The sequence below is a fragment of the Sphaerodactylus townsendi genome, linkage group LG03 (assembly GCF_021028975.2).
Source record: "Sphaerodactylus townsendi isolate TG3544 linkage group LG03, MPM_Stown_v2.3, whole genome shotgun sequence".
Classification (NCBI taxonomy): Eukaryota; Metazoa; Chordata; class Lepidosauria; order Squamata; family Sphaerodactylidae; genus Sphaerodactylus; species Sphaerodactylus townsendi.
Window position 1 is genome coordinate 62502283 of NC_059427.1, and position 18479 is coordinate 62520761.

The 18479-nt window shown below is 41.2% G+C and overlaps 1 protein-coding gene across 1 annotated transcript in view; it reads right to left on the reverse strand.

The window, feature by feature from the left end:
* The window catches only part of ATP2B2 (ATPase plasma membrane Ca2+ transporting 2), a 325928-nt gene extending 324191 nt beyond the window's left edge, over window positions 1-1737 (reverse strand). The window contains exon 1 of the mRNA XM_048487339.1: window positions 1372-1737. The gene's annotated coding sequence lies outside the window, so the exon portion shown is untranslated. The remainder of the gene's footprint in view (window positions 1-1371) is intronic.
* Between the last annotated feature and the right edge of the window lie 16742 nt (window positions 1738-18479).

Consider the following 18479-nt stretch of genomic DNA (forward strand, 5'->3'; position numbering starts at 1 on the left):
TACAAATCTTTTCTAGATGGAAAGGCACAGTGTTACACTTATAAGCACCTCTGCTATCGTTCAGTATCCTAATCACTATAATGCTGACTTTAGCCTTTAATATCATAAGGGCATGTAATCAAAAGGTCAAATTTATGATAAGCCTTTGCTGTCATACAGCTTTGCAATGAATGAATGTGCCTGGTATGCTTGAGAAGAGCCCGTTCTATTACAAAATAATGAGTACTTTTTTCCTTAAGTCATTTTCATTACTAATCTTTTCTAGAAGGTAAGGCACTAAAGATGCTAGTTTTACAGTGGTTTCTGGACTACCTAAAGTAATCATCCCATTAAATCCAAAGATGGCAATGTGCAATGTAAAATGAACCAGCTAAGTTTTCACAGGACAACTTAAAAGTCAGAAAATCAGAAAGAGTCAGTGACTGTGCTAGTCAGATACATGGTGTGTCACTTCTCAAACCAGAGATCAAATGGCTAGACTCTCTCTTTACATAATAGGAAAAACCTCCTCTGCTCTTGTGATATTTGTTAAATCAATACATTGTTTAGGAAACACAGAAGGCTTTACCATGAAGCATTCTCCAACACACTTCACTTGACAACTTTCAGTTTATGTGCAATAGTAGGAACTATGTCTCGATACTTTATAAAATAGTTTTATACAGGAAGCATTATGACACACTTTTTTAAAGAAAAAGAAACAGAAGTGCATTATAGCTCACAAAAAGGCAACAATTTATAGGTCAACACTGCCAAGACTTTGAACTAGCTTGTAAAAAGTGTAAGAAACTAATCCAGGCTTATTTCTTAATTAAATTCTTAATAATCCTTACACAATATATATCTGGCATTATTTAAAGCTGCAACATTCTGGAAAGGTCTATATAGGTATTTGCAGGATCCTTTTCTGCAGGTTGCGCATACTTTTTAAAAAATTAACTCTACATCCTGATTTGGCAATAGCAATTAAAAAACACAATATCACCTACATTTTCTCAGAACTAGAAATAAAATCTGGTATATGCAAACCATTATTGTGCTGATTTTCAAACAGACAGCACTGCAAATCACCAGTTTCTAAAAACATCAGTAGTCTACTCTGACTGCAATAGCAACCTTAAAACGATATAGTTTCTTCTAAAATACATTACACAGAAGTTGCATGACCTTTCCACAGACATATGAACTAAAAGATAATGCATCACTCAATCTTCCAGCCCCCACCCCACCCCACACACACACACAATTTTCTCATCAGTTTCTGCCTTTATGGGATGCAATTTTTTTTTCAAATAAACAATCTCAAATTAGAAAAGGAGGGGATGTTCTGTCTATCTCTATCTTTTGCACGCTTTGCATCCAGCTACTTACTTGGCTAAGATATCATCACAAATCCAAAATTATTTCAATTACCACCCCGGAGTAATCACTGTTCGGCATCTGTAAGGGATTGATAAACTGAGCTACATTACAGGAGTCCCTCTGCAGACTGTACCATCCGGACCAAGCAGGTGGGGGGAAGGAGGGGAGATTTCCGACCGAGCATCTCGCTGGAGGAGACAGAGCAAGCCCGGGGAATGTTTATGGCTTGCCGATGCAGCAAGCCGACGGAGAAGAACAAACAGCAACCGTGGCACGGGAAGAAAGGCTTGCTCTTGCGAAGCAAATGGACTGAACCACCATGTTGTTGTTTGTGGTTTTAATGCTTCCCTTGGGATAATGACCAAAACGGAAGATGGCAAACTACCAGGAATATGCCACTTATGGGAGAAACCTTCAAGGACAAGGACTGTCAAGTTCTATCACTATCATTGGAGAGGGGGGGGGACGTGTGTTGATGGAGCGAATGGGAGGGAAGGAGGGAGGGAGAAAAGACTGTGTGGAGGGGAGAAGCCAATTCAGTGCTGCATATCTACCAGAAGTGATACCTAGACTGCAGAGGCTCTTGATCTCAGTCTGTACTGTGATTCTGTATTGTGCATTAAACCGATTTCTTTCCTATTCCCCGTTTCAGGTGTCAACTCATTTTACTAAGAGGTAAAACATTTATTTTTCAAAAACCCCAATGTTTTGATAACCAAATGCCTCTTACAATTTGTGTATGTGTACACGCATACTTTATGTTCCCACTCTGTGAGGCAAACACTGCATGATTTTACCTACATTATGAGTATAGCTATGAGTGTATTTCACACCATCCATAGAGAAAAGGATTTACAGCCAGACCATTTCTGATGATTACCGTATCCTGTTCAGCAAAATGGATCATATATATTTTTTAACATTTTATGCTTATGACACAACTCATCAAAACACAATATTTAAAATATTAATTGGACACTTCTTGATGGTAAGTTGTTAGTTTTGTCTAAGTTGTTAGTTTTGCTTGCTGCAGTGCATTTCTATACCAGTATTTCAGATGCAATTTGGTATTGATCAAATCTCAAGAACTTCTGTAGAGAACTTTTATTTAAAATGAGAGAGAGTGGAAAGGTGATGATTTCCTTTAAATTTGAATTTAAACCATTTCTCATTTGTGTTCTAGACATACTAAATTTGCTAGTAAGTCACATTTTGACATGCAAATTTTTTGTTTTCCATGGGCTGATAGCATAAGTGAAGACTTAAACTGCAGCCAACATTAAGCAATTTATATTTTTGATAATATGTGGCATTTCAGGTAGTTTTAAGGGTGCCTGGCACTCCCAGATTAGAATTTTAAAAAGAAACAAGTTTTGAAATAAGTAACTACAAGAAGTTTGTGCCTTTAAGCATATACAATATTACTACAATCCACGTTTGAAGTTTCTTACTGACAGCAGTGATTCGTGACCCAGCTGCATCTTGCACAGAGCAGGCAATCTCTACCAAGCACACCTCCCTGAGCCCTAATAGGAGTAGCTGTACGGATGCTCTGTCATCCTTGCTTACTTGCTGCTCAGAATATAAATTCAGTCAGTTAAACCAAAGTCTGCACTGCAGTGCACCAAAATGGAAGCTTAAAAAAAAAAGCTTAACATCTCTGATGAGGGAATTTCACACCTTTGCCAATCAGTTAAAAAAGGGAGAGAAGACTGTAAATGCAGATTTTTTTTAAAAAGAGAGAGAGAGAATACTGCATTTATAAATAGAACATTCAATGAACACATGCTTGTTGTGACATCATGTGCACTGACATTGTGCTATGTGTAAACCAGACCATATATGTTGTCCCTGCTAAGAAAATATTTGATTGGGACAGTGAATGATAATACTCAGCCTCTAGATTAATGCTTTAAATTAAAACCAAATTAAAAACCAACGATTTTGGAAGAATGTCCTAAGGAGGTCAAAATTTGTAACTGCCAGTTACCTTAGCTACTGAGCCACATTACTAATGTGGGTGCGTAGCATTTCCCTTTCACTAAATGTCCTAGTATAATGTTCATGCTGCATCACTATTGCAAATGTGCTCTATGCGCACATTCTTATGATAATACAAAAGATACATTAAATTTTTAAATAATTTTCTGAAAGTCACAAGAAATCTAGTTAATCACAACAGAAGTCATTCTGTTCTCATTTAATTTTCAAATGCCCCATTTATGGGACTGCTCTGCAGTGGCTGCAATCACATCACTAAAACTTAGGAAGTGCAGTGATTCCTGGGATCCTGTGCTGAACAGTAGGAAAAGGAAACATTTAGATAAGTTTTGCAGCATTTAAATTAATTACTGAAGAGAGATTCCAAGAAAACTGTTTCCGCACATGTATTCCCAGGGTTTATTTAGTGTGAGGCCTCCAATACAGTGTTACACATAATGTGATGATCAAGCTATTAACCTTGTTGCTATTCTCATAAGATGGGTTGAGGGCTAGCTCCCAGTGCTATGCACAATTGACAGTGTTGTTATTTTAATTGTAATACCATGAGTCATCATACAATCACCTGGGTAACGGGGCCAACTAGCATTACCAAATATAGTCCCATCAAAGCAAACCTTCTCAAGTAAGAATCTAGCATATTTCTGCTTTGCAGCTAAGCCATGGACTACTGCAGTTTCGTGGCTGTAGGATTTTGCAGCAGTGATATGTTCAAGTTCACTTTGTTACTTCTTTAAAGGTTCATAACTTACAGACTCTTCAGACACTCCTTTGGAGCTACTGCCAAAAGCAAGAATGATCTGCACTGTCTGACAGGCTGTTACCAAGGATGCAGCAATCATAAAAATTAGGAAAAACCTATTTGCTGCAGGATTCAGTATTTAATTACAAGAGGCAAAGCACATGACAGTCTCCTTGAGAAGCTGGCTAAGAAACAACACCCTAGACCAGACACTGTAGATAACCGTCAAACTGCATATTGATTTCTAAACAAAAATACAGATTTGCCTTAGAAAGAAAATTGTGTTTTCTTTTATGTCTGGCAGAATAGGATTTACAACGGATAAATGTTTGCAAGGAATCTAACATCAGTGCTTAAAGATTCAGAATGCTCAATCCCTGAATGGAAACTAGTTTGTTTTTCCCAAGTGGGGCATTTCAGTAGGAGAATGACAGGCAATTCTCTTTCCCCAGTACCTGCTGGCATGTTCAGTTGGGCCTTCTTCTTGTTACAATCTCTCCTTTCCCTCCATGTGGCCTGAATCCATTTGATGATAGCAAGGGTGCCTTCTCTTGCTTGTGTGCTCCTACTTTTCCCACAAGGCCTTCCAAACTAGAATGGCACTCTTTCAATTGATGTAGAAAAGTGTCAGTTGTGTCAGCTGAACCTTTTTAAAAATATATAAATGACTTACCAGGTTTGGGGGTGAGGGGAAAAGATCAGGCGAAAGACCATTCTCACCTTTCACTTTTGTCACTGTGGGAGCAATTTTGAGTAGTCTATTCAGAAGTGAGCTTAATTTTATTCAGTGAGACTTACTCCTAGGAAGGTGTTCTTAGGATTGCAAATGCTGTTTTATTCTGATTCCCAGGATATTTCAAGCTCCTTTTCTCTATGCCATCAGAAATAAGCAGCCACGATTGGAGAGAAGAACTATAAATTGGAGAGAAGAACTATATCTTGCACAAACCCTCAAGGAGGTAATTGATCTTTCCCTCCCTATCCCTTCCTCCAGCAGTTAGCTGCTTGTTCTAAAAATCACCTTTGGGGTTTGGGAGACCCTCACAAACACAATACTCTCCAGAACAGTGCACTGCAACAAAGAGAAAGAACTGGGAAAATAATCTCATCTCTATTCTTGGTGGCTTGTGCCAGTGGATGAAGAGGAGCAGACATTTCAGCCAGTTTCTCCTCTTGACATACCATGTAGTGGTATTTTTCTCTTGATGGTTCACCAACCTTCACAGAAGTTTTTTGTACAAACGGAAACCTGCTGGGGGAAGGGGAAGAGAAAGAAAGATTCCAACAACTCCTGCCATAAGCTTTTCTATGGCATCCAACCCTGTGTGTGCACTTTATCTCGTGCATTCCTGAGCCTGCCATTCTTTTCTTCCAAGCACATCATGAAATATGAAGAAGAAGACGACGACGACGAAGACGATGACGACGACGACGAGATGAGTTTGGCAACTGACGTTACAGACAGATATCAGGTAGGTTTTACCTCGGGGTAAATAGCTGCAGTTCCTCCAAACCTGTGCAACAATTTCTCATGGAATTCAGGCATCTTTTATTTGGAAATCATTGCTTTAAATGTAGCAGTACAAGTTAATGCGAAGTCCTGAAGTCTGAGTGAGGTCACAAAAATAAAAGTGTTAACTTGAATAAAATATGCTGTCTTTAATTCATTCTCTTTACTAGTTTAAGCTTGATCTAATATGGTGTCCCTGAATTGTATTTGCCTGCTACACAGCAAGATCACAGTTGTGAATGACCAATCACAAAAGTCATGACAGAATGACCAATCACAAAAGTCATGTTCTACTAGATAATCCTTGTGACAGAACCTACTCTTTGTCTATATAATTCTTGCTGATGTGATCTGAAGACACATTATGACAGAAATCTAAGCAGCTCTGAGAGACTTCCTGGGAACGCTTAATTGAAATGAACCATGCAAAAGTATTTAAAAACTGTTGGAGGCATAATAGAGAGTTATTGCTCTTGACATTTAAAAAATGTGCACTTTAATACACATGTTAAAATCCAGCAGCAGGAGAGGAGTTCAAGAAGACAATCTCCTGTATTCTGTTCAAATCCATGAGTTCTATAAAACATGGATGGCTCTTGCTATGCGCATGGTGGGGCTCATTCACAGCAATGTCATGAGGACACATGTTGGCATTGGCATCAATCCCATAATCTGCCTGCCTCATAAATTATGTTGTCCATGCAGTATATCATAAGGCTAGGCTAGAAAGCACCATACAAACTGGAATAAGCAGCTTTTTTAGTAATTCAAACTCAGTTATTTATATAATATTTCAACAAAAAATAACGAACTAAAATTGAAAAGCAATAACATTTTTCTAAAAATGTATCAACATGTAAGTGGTAATAATCTTCATATCAAATAACCTATAACATGATATAAAATGTTTTTAAGAAGGACTAGATTCATTCCTGTAAGATAAGAACTCACATATTAAACACTTAAGGTAATAAACTATTCCTGTTCTCTATTATTTTATATATTCTCTGTATGATCATAAAATAGGTGTAATCAAATGAACATTATTATTATTATTATTTAGAAAATTTATACACTGACTCTCCAGAGATCTGCTGGAGACTTACTGGAGTAAACAGACCAATATTCTGATCCACTAAAAGTCCATACCTATATACTGCTTGTATGTTTGTACAAGAAATGTTGGAACAAGAAAATGTTTCCGAAGGCCAATTTATATCAGAAAAATGGCATAATGGGAAAAGAATTAAACCTCATCTAGCATCCTCATCAAAATCAGGGATCACATGTCTAATTTTCCCATTGTTTAAAAGAAACACCCATGAGAGCTTCTGATTGTAGATCTACCCTACAATATGCAATTTGGCCTTATATTCCTGCTATATCATCAAAATCAAACATGCTAAATCAAGGAAGATATAATGGCACAAAATCTATAGACTTTCACATGATCTGAGTGGTCTACAGTAAATCTGTAACTATCACAATTGAAAAAACTGTGCACACATGCAAAATTTCTTGCAGTAGCAGTACAATCCTACACAGAATTAGTTCAGTCTAAACTCATTAATTTAAATTGGCTTAAACTGAAGTAACTTTGCAAAGGACTTCATTATACCGTGTTTCCCTGAAAATAAGACAGGGTCTTATATTAAATTTTGCTCCAAAAGATGTGTTAGGGTTTATTTTCAGGGGATATCTTCTTTTTTTCAATGATTTTGTGCCCCCCACGTGACCAGGTCAGCTGCAGCAGGGAATCTGTAACTAGGGTTTATTTTTGGAGCATGGCTTATATTTCAAGCATCCTCCAAAAATCTCCAAAAATAATGCAAGGGCTTATTTTCGGGGAAACAGGGTAATTCCTTTCTCATCCACTGACTTATTTACAGCTGAAGTTTTAGCAATATGCTACAACATATTGAAGGTAGATTATATCATACTGAAGGTAGATTGTATCAAGATTTGATAGACCATTACAGCAAAATGTATTTTAAATGCATATATGGCTCTTTTTATATAAATAATGCATCTTTAGACATAGGTTTTTACCTTTCTTTAGTGTCTGATTTGTTAACCTAATATTAGATTATTAGGGAGAACCCAATAATAGATGATTAAGGAAGGACAGAAAGTTAAAACAGAATTGAAACAAGATGGATGTTATGCTGGTTGCAAAGTTCACTGCAATGAATAGGACTGTTCGTCCTGCTATTGGTGGAGTCCAGCTTTCTTTGAAGGACTGTGAAAAGAGTTCTGTTGGCTTGTTAGGGTTGGCAGATCTCTGTTGGGAAATACCTAGATATTTTGGGGGTGGAGCCTGGAGAGTGCAGAGTTTGGGGAGGGAAGGGGTCTCAGCAGGGTAATATGACATAGAGTCCACCCTCCAAAATAGCCATTTTATCTGGGGGAACTGATTTATGTAGTCTGGAGATCAATTCTAATACCAGAAAATCTCCAGGTCCCACATGGAGGTTGGCAACCCTATGGATTGTGCTGTGTTGCTGGAGAAGCAGGTTAGTGTTGCAACAAGTGCTTTGGAAACTCTTCCCTTTTTGCAGACAGTCAATCTGGCCATACTTTGATACAATATGTGATACAATGATACAATAACGTTGAGGCTCAATTATATTTATCTCTGGGTTCAATCTAAGATGTTGGTGCCTACCCTTAAAGACCTTCACAAACAGGAAAGACTGCTTGAAGGACTGCTTCTCCTAGGGCCGTGGTGGCGAACCTTTGGCACTCCAGATGTTATGGACTACAATTCCCATCAGCCCCTTCCAGTATGGTCAATTGGCCATGCTGTCAGGGGCTGATGGGAATTGTAGTCCATAACATCTGGAGTGCCAAAGGTTCGCCACCACTGTCCTAGGGCTACTTGACAGACCTGAAGAATGACTCCTATCCATGTAGCAGCTTTGCCCATCCCATTAGCATCTTCTTTATTGGCCAGAGTGTGATCAGCTGTTCACAGTCACTGCTTCCTTTCTTTCAAATAGCATTCCAGAAAAAGTGATAAAAGATTCTCTATCTCACTGGAGAGGCTGTAAAATTGAGAACTTCTGAGTCTTGTTAAGAATTTATCCTTTGAACAACAGGCAAATCAGTTGTTTCTATCCTATCATCACAGCAGAATTTATCTAGCTTTTGTGACATATAGTACTGTTGAATTGTATTGTAGAGAAAGACTGCCTTAAAACATTTTAAGTAAATAATCATCAGGTTTATACTATTTCTAATATTCTTCAAAGCACTGGCGTAATGCCCATTGGGCAAGGTGGGCAGCTGCCCAGGGCATCACCTTGTGGGGGGCATCAAAATGCTGGGTTCGTTTTTGGGTATTTTTAGTGGTTTTCCATTTTTGGCCTGCAGGGGGCGCAGTTTTTAGGCTAGTAGCACCAAAATTTCAGCGTATCATCAGGAGACTATCCTTATGATACCCCCCAAGTTTGGTGAGGTTTGGTTCAGGGATTCCAAAGTTATGGACTCCCAAAGGGGGTGCCCCTATCCCCCATTGTTTCCAATGGGAGCTAATAGGAGATGGGGGCTACAGTTTTGAGGGTCCATAACTTTGGCCCCCCTGAACCAAATTGCACCAAACCTGGGGGGTATCATTAGGGAAGTCTCCTTATGAGACCCTGAAAGTTTTGAGACTGTGCCTTCAGAAATGTGCCCCCCCAGCCTGCAACTCCCATTGACAGCAATGCAGAAAACTCAATGCAGAACAAAGATTCTTGGGCAAATTTCGGGATGTTCTTGCAGGGAGGGCATTCTTGGACGTATCAGCACCAGAATTTCAGGGTATCATCTGGAGACTGTCATGATGGCACCCCCAAGGTTTGGTGCAGTTTGGTTCAGGGGGTCCAAAGTTGTGGACCCTCAAAAGGGTAGCCCCGGCCATCTCCTTAGCAAAGAATGGGGGGATGGGGCACCCCCCCTTTGAGGGTACATAACTTTGGACCCCTCTAAGCCAAACGGTTGCACCTAAACTTTGGGGGTACCATAAGGACAGTTGCTCCATGATGATACTCCTGAAGGCCCCATTTTGGTGCTGATACATCCAAAAATGCGCCCCCTGCAGGAACATCCCAAAATTTGCCCAAGAATCTTTGTTCTGCATTGAGTTTTCTGTATTGCTGTCCATGGGGGTTGCAGGCTGGGGGGGGGGCACATTTCTGAAGGCACAGTCTCAAAACTTTCAGGGTCTCATAAGGAGACTGCCATAATGATACCCCCAGGTTTGGTGCAGTTTGGTGCAGGGGGGGGGGGCAAAGTTATGGACCCTCAAAACTGTAGCCCCCATCTTCTATTAGCTCCAATTGGAAACAATGGGGGATAGGGGCACCCCCTTTGGGAGTCCATAACTTTGGACTCCTTGAACCAAACCTCACCAAACTTGGGGAGTAGCATAAGGACAGTCTCCTGATGGTATGCTGAAATTCTGGTGCTGATATGTCTAAAAATGCATCCCCTGCAGGCACCAATGTCCTGGTGCAAAAAAAATTTGGTCGTGGTGGAGTGGCCGCCCATGGGTGGAGGGGGGGGCATCAAACTCAGGTTTTGCCCAGGGCTACAGTTTGCCCAGGGCTGCCTCGTTACGCCCCTGCTTCAAAGTATTTCACATAAAATATCTAAATAAACTTTACAATAGAACTGTAAGACAAATACATAGTGTCCCATCAGGCAAGTTACAACCATTTTACAAATGGTGTAATGAGGCTGAGAGAGAATGGTTTACCTGGAATCATTAACCCATTTAACCCAGTAATATCTGTTTAACTGTAACTAGCTTCAGGTTTAAAAAGAATGTAAAATAGACCTAATTGTTGCATTGCCTGTTCGTAGCCTACCAGCTCCCATGCATAGAATATATAAGTGTAGTGCTTCCATGAATAAATACATTCCAGGTAGGTAGTTTCTGTCTGTTCTTTAACAGACTACTGAGATCTTAAGCTGTCTCTTTATTAGCACTTCATACTGAGTTTGTGACCAAACTGAGGAAATTGCAGGGTATCATCTTAAACAGAATGTTTCCTCAGCCAACAGAAATTAAAGACAAGGTTGTGGACATCTAGTGGCTTTTGACATATTCCTGTTCCATCTTGCATTGTGTAAGTGATAATACTGAGATCGGCAAGGTGTTCAAAGTACTCTACACTTTTTTTTTCAAAAGCAATGATAGTAAGATACTACTATAACAAGTAATCCATAGATAGAGAGACAGACATACAGACACAAATATCAGTTAAAATAGCAACATGAGCTATCTGCACAGAGTTAGCAGGATATGTGCACATTTCAAATGTTTAGCAGAATAAAAATAACCTTTTCTTTCTTTCTTGAGTCAAGAGTCAAGATGACAGCTAATTCCAGACATTACTATCAAAAAGGCTCTGCTCCTTACAGATGCCAGTCTATCATAGAATTCAGAAGAAGGTTTCATTTGTGTACCTCAATGAATTTGATAGTTCAGAAGATTGATTAAACCCTACAGACTCTATTTTCAGTTTTTAAAATGCTGGGGAAATCTTTAGGGGTCTTCTAGGCCATTTCCCCACTGAGAAATTAAAGCTGGATACAACCAGGTTTCAAAAGAAACAGCACCTTTTCATCGCAGTTTCTCTCTCCCCACTGCAGCGTGTGTCTAGTGAAGACCTTGATGTCTATTGCAGATTGAAGCAATGTAACAGTCCCCACAAACACGCGATCTGCTTGTCGGGTCTGTTCTTCCTTGTCCTGATTGGCTGTTGTGTTGTGTTGGGGCAGGAACTTTTTAAAAAAACTATGTTGTTACATAGATGCGTAGGCAGAATTTCCCTGTCTTCTGATTGGCTATTGTGCTGGAGTGGGAACACTACTCCACCCCTGCCTGAACATTCATGTTATTCTTCTTCTCGTTTTACATTCGAATGGAGCCACGCAAAAACAACTTATCAAAATCATTATACCGTAGCTTCCTATTTACGTTTCTTTGTAGCCACGGCCAGCGCAGCACAAAAAAATGACTGCGCGCACTTTGCACACAACCCACTATGCTCTGATTGGCTGAAAGGTTCGAAGGGTAGAAAGAATAAGCTCCGTCTGTCCCCTGGTTCTCCCCACTGATCCAGCTTCAGAGTGTGATTGGGAAAAAAGGTGCACTTCAATGTAGGTTCTGAAAAAATGTGGGATAAGGGGGGAGCGCGTGCCAAAATTGGAATGAATCCGTGTTAGGCACTTAAGCGGTGGGGAGTTCTTGCTGAAACCGTGTTTCTTCACATATCACACGATAAATTGACCGTGAGAAATCGATGCAAAGGCACCTCTCTCAGTTTTGTTCCTCTTGCACTTGCATTCACTTATGATTTAGGAAAGCTCCCCGGTGACCCACCTGCCCACCAGCAACTTCAGGGTCACTTGCCCACTTTCCCCAGATTAACTTCCATCTCCTGGGCTGGAGGTCAGGATGGATCTGCTCCCACTATTTCCCCTATTCTCCCCCTGCATCTTTTTCTTCTTCTTCACCCCCCTCCATTTCATAAGGGAGGACAAGGAGAAGGTGTGTTTGCTTCCCTTTATCCGTCTCTCTAACTTTCATCCTCAGCTACGAGAGGAAACCCAAGCCTCCCCCCTCCCCCGCATTTGACACCGCAGTTCTCCCAATGGGTTAACAATTAGATCGGAACCAGCTGCTTTCTTGCCCCTCCCCAAATCCTCTATTTTTTCCCTCCATCTCTCAAGGAGTCCTAACAAATATGGTCCAGGGCTGTGGATTCAAGTGAGCATGCGCCCGTAGAGTCAGGGCTGGGGAAAGGGGAAACTGCTGCCGCTGCAGCCGCTGCCCAGGTGGCTGTTCTTCCTTCAGCCTTGCTGCGTCTTGCTGGATCGTGGGGGCCTCTCCTCAAAATGCATCGGAATCCTCACTGATTTAATGGCTGTGCTGAAGAAATAATAAATGGCAACCTGCAAGGAGGCTGGGGGGTGGGGCTTGATAGCGGGCAGCCCAGGCAGTTGCTGAGGCTGCCTGCTGCTGAGCTCCACCCCCACCTCCCTGCAGGCGGGCTCTGAAGGCAAGAGGTGGTGCTCCACGGCGTGCAGCCTTGGGTGCATACAATTTGGTCACCTACACATTAGCAGTAGCGTACCGCTAATGGGGACATGGGGTAACCCATGTCCCCGGACACCCCCCCCCCCACATGGCCAAACAGCATGCGGCGAGGGACATGTCCTCATTAGCAGTACGTCACTGCTTCCACTTCAGAAACCACGTATTTGTGGCACAATATCCACTTATTCACCATTTTGCAAGTTATAGTCATACAAGTTTTTTTCTTCCACACAGCAAGTTGTAGAAGAAGAGTTTGGATTTATATTCCCTCTCCTGTAAGGAGATTCAAAGGGGCTTACAATCTCATTTCCCTTCCAACTTCCCACAATAAACACCCTGTGAGGTGGGTGGGACTGAGAGCTCCAAAGAACTGTGACTAGCCCAAGGTCACCCAGCTGGCATGTGTTGGAGTGCACAAGCTAATCTGGTTCACCACATAAGCCTCCACAGCTGAAGTGGCAGAGCGGGGAATCAAACTCGGTTCTCCAAATTAGAGTGCGCCTGCTCTTAACCACTACACCATGCTGGCTTCAAATACTGAAACAGCATCATTTTCAATGTTTAAACTGGGGACCTCAGATTCTCCCTTTAAATCCATGCCGAAGGGGGTGGATTTAAAAGGAAAATCCAGGGAAATTTGGGGGGTGCCTGCTGTCAGGGGTGCAATTGTTAAGCTAGCAGCACCAAAATTTCAGATGAAGTTTGGTTCAGGAGTTCCAAAGTTATGGACCCTCAAATGTGTAGCTCATATCTCATATTAGCTCCCATTGGAAACAATGGGGGATGGGGGCACCCCCTTTGGGAGTCCATAACTTTGGACCCCCTGAACAAACCTCACCAATCCTAGGTGGTATCATCAGGGGGGTCTCCCGAAAAATCCCTGAAATTTTGGTGCTGCTAGCCTAAAAACTGCGCCCCCTGCAGGCCAAAAACTGAAAAAACACTAAAAATACAAAAAACACAAACGGTGGGCGGAGCTTCGGACATATAATGGGGGGTTGAACCCAGGAAACCCCCCTTACCTACATCCTTCCATAGGACATAGAATCTGTAATTCACTATGAAGGCTAATTTTCTGCCCCTAAGCATTTCTCCCCTGCTCTATTCAAATTGACTACATTTTGAATTGTACCTTTTAAATCTTTACAATACCCCTCCCCCATAACACCTTTGGCTTGGACTGAAGGGTTATTGAATCCTACATGCATATGAGTCTTACAAGCTTATGCCCCCCCAAACCTGGTTGGTCTCTACTGGATTTGAATCTAGATCTTCTATTGTAAACCAATAGTTACTCTCCTAAAACAAAATGCATTCCAGAGTGAGAGTACCTAGGTGTGCAACCTTAGTCACTAGCACTATTTCTTTATGAGTATGAATCTAAATACATTCCCCACCCCCCTTAATAAATATATTCCTAGCTTGTGGTTTCATTCATCTGTAAGCTTGAAAAATCTTGCCTAATCATTCTGCTAATGTCTGTTCTGTATATGGCTATCCATAAACAGGATATGCCCTATACTGCTAAAAGGTGAATAAGACATGTTGTTGGTTTTCAGGTCTCTTAGTTATAAAGAAAATTGCATTTGTAGGGTTTAACCTCCAGCCTAAATAGCTCTGAGGATTTATGACACTTAGGTTTATGAAAATTTATGAACTTCAGTGCCTGGTTAAAACTTTCTTCTTTACCCAGGCCTTCAATGTGTGACCCCCCCAGGGTCCCCTGTATCGATGTCAGCTAAAGAGTTGGGGGAGGGAGGGGTGGGGATTTTTTTCTTTTAAAAGAACTAATCTAGAAAAGAACTAATGATCCAATAAGACAAGCAAACAAGAAGTTGGTGACTGTGTGGAGAAGTCTGTGCACATATACTTGTACACATGTTTAAGGCATATTCAGATGAATGCATGGACACTGGGGGCAGAACCACAAGGTATGATTATGCCATTCTCTTCACACATACAGTAAATGCACAGAGTATCTAAAGACTTTTGTATAGATTATTTGCATTCAGTAGTGGTCATGGAAAGATTAATTCTTATTGAAATATATTCCCTTCACACCCTGACGAATCCAACTGCAATATGTCATACTGTGCTTTATAGTTTGTGGCACAGTGCCCTCTCTGCTGGTTTCCAGCCAGAGATACATTTGTGGTAATACCAACAGTTTAAATGTACACCATCATCAAATGGAATGAGGTTTACAAATGAAGTTTACAAATAGTTTTAATGGCTAATGCATCCTGGAAATGATACTATATGTGCTGCCAGCATAATAAAGTCATCAAATATACAATGCAATCTAGAATGAACTTCGTTTATCTCTTCCTACATCTTGCATAGTTTCTGCACTGAGCAAGCTCATGACGTGACAACAGCCAATCTAAAGTAGAGAGTTAGCATGCAATTCTAAGCAGAGTTACACTCTGTAAGTCCATTGAAGTAAATGCATTAAGACAATGGGTTTTTCAAGGTGTCCCCTCCCTCTGCAGACTACCAGACCAATTTCCTTGCAGAAAATGAATGTTTTGAAAGATAGACTCTATGGCATTGTGCCGCACTGAGGCCTCTCTCCTCTCCAGTTTCTACCCCCAAATCTCCAGAGGTTTCCTAACCTATATCTGGCAACCCTACCCACCTGACAACCTTATGGTCCACTCGCTCTTTCTCTGGCTGATTGGGGTGGGCTGCCACATGAAAATCAGGACTTGGGGGAGCTCCAAAAAGGTGCCAATATTGTACCATCACAAAGGGGGAAAAACTCCGCTTAGGACTACAATGTTAATTTTTCTAACAGTAAGTCATTTTGCAGAATAAGATAATAACAAATTATCAACACTGTTGAGAAGCTCAGAAACAATAAAAGGGTGGTGGAAAATAAATAAAAGCCTAAGGACCAAAATAATGTGATGTTTTTCCATGAGCTAGGACTGGGTGCCCCAAACCAGTTCTCATCCTTTTATAGTCAAACCAGTTCTCATTCTTTTATAGCAACTACTGGGAACTAAGTTCCCAAGAACCATTTTGGATTGGGAACCCATTTTAGATTGGAAACACAGTATGTAGGGGAGGGACTTCAGCCTTCTCCCTCTGTGCAATTTTTCCTACCCAAAACAGCTTCAGTATTTGCTGGCAGATACTAGGTATGTACCCAGCACCATTTCAGGTTAGAAGAAGCCCCTCATATTCCCATTCTGTGGTCCTGATGTCAATGAGGCCCTTGCAACACTTGTTAACTTAGTTCCTAAAAGCACTGTGAACAGTTACACCAGTCTATTGAAATCAATTGGTTTAGATTCAGACCAGGTGCTCAGGAACAGCAGCAGTAGAAGGCCATTGCTTTCACATCCTGCATGTGAGCTCCCAAAGGCACCTGGTGGGGCACTGCAAGTAGCAGAATGCTGGACTAGATGGACTCTGGTCTGATCCAGCAGGCTAGTTCTTATGTTCTTATGTTCTTATGTTCTTAGATTGACTAATAGACCCATCCATGTGCCAAGCACCCAGCTGCAACACAACAGCCACAATGCCCCACCACTTCCAAAGCCTCCCCACCACTGAGGAGCCCCCATTGTGCTAACCACCCATTGTGCTATACCACCCAAAAGGGCTGTGTAAGTGTAACCACCAGCGTAACGTGCCAAAGAGCCATGAGGGAGCCAACGACCACGTCGCCAGACCACCCCCACTACCCCAACAGAGGTGGCACAAATGCAGTAATGTTGGCACCGTCTGTGCCACTTCCCAGTGTCGGGAAAGGGCAACATTGGCTATGCACCAGTAAAATCCCCCGGGGAGGGCAAATCTGCCAGCACGGCCAGCACACCATTCCCACAACAGATTCGCCCCTTCCACTTTGGAACGGGCTCTGAATCTGCATAGGATTGCACTGTGAGAATATGAGATCATAACTTCTGGAAAAACCTCTAGTTTGTACCTAAGCTAGGGATCACTGCAGCTATTTCTGTAAAGGTAATAAGATTGCAGTGGATGGAACTGGTCAAGAGGATGCTATCATAAAGGAAATAGGGTTGTAGTTTATTGCATTGTTTACTGTGCGTATTATTTTGTTTGTAATCTAGTTGCTAAGTTATTGTACTTTTTTATTTATTCCATTGCTTTCCTTAGAAATGATTACAAGTAATGTAAACAACAACAATGTCAAAGAATTCAAATTCACTTCTCACAATACCAGATATAGCAAAATCTGAATGTGTGGGTGCTCCTGTGCTTTCTGCTGCTTTCTTATAGCATGCAAATAAAAAGTCATTGCAGAAGAATACAAGGTGTGTGTGTGTGGGGGGGGGGGGGTATGACCATGTGATGTTGTTGCCTAAACCCAGCTACTTGCATAAAAGCAAAATATTGAGGGGGAAAATGAAGATACATTTTGGAATGTTTATACACACTATTTCTGTGCTTGTCACAATGATCCGTTCTTCTCCTTTGATTTCATAACATTTAACTATAGAATAAAAATAAGAACATAGTAACTGCTAGGTCAGACTAAGAAGCCAACTGCTACAGAATTCTGTTTCCACCAGAAACAGCCTGTGGGGGCCTCTCAAGCTGATCATGAATTCAACAGGATTTATCTGCTCAAGTTTACCATCTGGGACTCAGAACTATACTGCCTTTGGAAAGTCCATTCAGTTGTTATGGCTAATTGTCTATGATGGACCCATCCTCTTAAAAGTTTTCTAATCCTCAATTATCTAAGCTAGTGTCTTCACAATATTTTGAGGAAGTATATTCTACAAATGAATTAAGTATTTTTAAAGAAGTGCTCTATTTTCTAAACCCGCTCCTTATAAATTTCATTGGGTGACATAAGTTTTAACTTTTATAATAGAAGTTAGAATGTCTATCTGCTCACTCCACTTCATAATTTTATGATGTTCTCATCCATTCCTTGGTAAAGAAGATGCTCTAACCTCTTGATCCTTTTGGTTGCCTTTTTATGTACCTTTTCCAAACAGTACTGAAACAATACTAGAAACCAGAACAAGTTTACTCAGTCTGAGGATGTAGTCAGGATTCTTGTTTGCCTGAAACCTACCACCTACTTGTTTGACCCTTGCTCTTCCTAGCTACTTAAATCTGCTAGTGGGGCTGGGTGATGGGGTCTGAGAAGTAGATAATGCCTCCATGAGAAAAGGGATGGGTGAACAAGCCTGTGATGCATCCACTTCTAAAAAGTCCACATAAGGTTGCCAACTCAAGTTTGAGAAATATCTGGAGATTTTTGATGTGGAGCTTGAGGAGGGCAGGGTTTGGCAAAGGGACTTCAATGGGGTATAATGCCATAGAGTTCACTGGCCAAAGTGGCCATTTTCTCCTGGTGAACTAATCTCTGTCATCTGGAGATCAGTTGTATTCCCAGAAGATCTCCAGCTACCACCTGGAGGCTGGTAATCCTAAGACATCATGGTGTAGTGGTTAAGAGTGGTGGACTCATATCTGGTGAACTGGATTTGTTTTCCCACTCCTACACATGATGGCTTCTGGGTGCCCTTGGGCTACTCACAGTTCTTCAGAACTCTCTCATGTCCACCTACTTCAGAAGGCATCTGTTATGGCGACAGGAAGGGAAAGGACTTTGTAAGACCCTTAAGTCTCCTTACAAGAGAGAAAGGTGGCGTATAAAATCCAAAGTCTTCATCTTCCCTGGATCCAGAAATCCTCAATAACTATCGATCAGTCTCAAACATTCCATTCTTGAGCAAGGAGATTGAATGAGTGCTGGTAGAACAATAGGTTTCAAAAGGTGTTGCTGG